We start from the raw sequence: 1,261 nt of genomic DNA, 5'->3' as shown, positions 1-1,261 counted from the left end.
CCGTCATTTTTAAATGTAATTTCGATAGTTCAGTTTAATATTGAAAGCTTGATTTATATACATTTTTAAAAACCATATTGTGTTTAAAGCAAAGAAAATCATAGATTCTTTAAACCTCATTTCAAAATATGACTCAAATCCTGTGACTTTTGTCGCTTTTTAAAACTGAAATTGTTAGGCTATATTCGTTTAGAGAGATACGGACAAAATGACCTTCGCGCCCCTTCTCCCCCCCCCCCCCCCCCCCAGGCTATATTCGTTTAGAGAGATACGGACAAAATGACCTTCGCGCCCCTTCTCCCCCCCCCCCCCCCTCCTCCTTTCTCTCTCTCTCTCTCTCTCTCTCTCTCTCTCTCTCTCTCTCTCCCCCCCCCCCTCCCCCAACGTATCCCCACTCCACAACTCACCTCATTTTTTAAAAAAAACATAATAAAAGGAGGGAAAGCTTCCATTTGCTTTCAAAGTTTGTCTTTCTATTCTAGTGTTTACTGAACAAATTTTTCTTCCTTGCACGAATGGTATTTTCTTTTCTTTCTTTTTTTTTTAAACCTTCCTTCTGTCTCCTCAGTGGAAATAACTATGACGCTTCTCAGGTGAAAGATAAGAGCTGTCCCTGTGAACGAGATACAAGATCGGAATAAAGAATTGAAAACAATTTTTTTAAAGGAAATTGAGAAGGGAGTTGAAAATTGAAAAGAAAGGGTGAAGAAAGAGGTCGAAGGATAATGCCACACACGATTTGTGATAATGAAGAAATCTTTACATCTGGACAAAATCGAATGAAGCCTCGTTGAACGTCAAAACAATTATTTTCAAATGTAAAATTTTAAATAATTAATTACTAGAAGGAATGGTACTTTAACAGTCATATCTATATTTCAAAGTCTCAACTTCTCCGTGCCAAAGTGGGGGGGTTGGCGGGTGCTCTATTGTTGTTTGTTAATTCTTTCGTAAAAACGATTTATCGTTCTTTTATCTCTACTTCTTTTTTTTTGTATTAGGCTACTCTCTTGTTACACCGCTAATATTCAGCTCTTATTTGACCATATTATTGTGTTACAAGTGCCGTAAAATTCCTACTGAAACTAAACTGTGTCATAGTCACTGTATCAAAGTCACACCCAAGCACACTTTGTTTCAGCCTCTATCATTCACCGAAAAATGTCCCGAGAGTTCGCTTTGATTGCTTTGTCCAAAACTTTTATTTGCCTGCCTATTCATGCGGGTAGTAATCTTGCAAAGAGACTCGAAGATTGATTCA

This window comes from Aplysia californica, unplaced genomic scaffold (assembly GCF_000002075.1).
Source record: "Aplysia californica isolate F4 #8 unplaced genomic scaffold, AplCal3.0 scaffold00122, whole genome shotgun sequence".
In the NCBI taxonomy this organism is placed as follows: domain Eukaryota; kingdom Metazoa; phylum Mollusca; class Gastropoda; order Aplysiida; family Aplysiidae; genus Aplysia; species Aplysia californica.
This window is presented reverse-complemented; position numbering follows the sequence as displayed.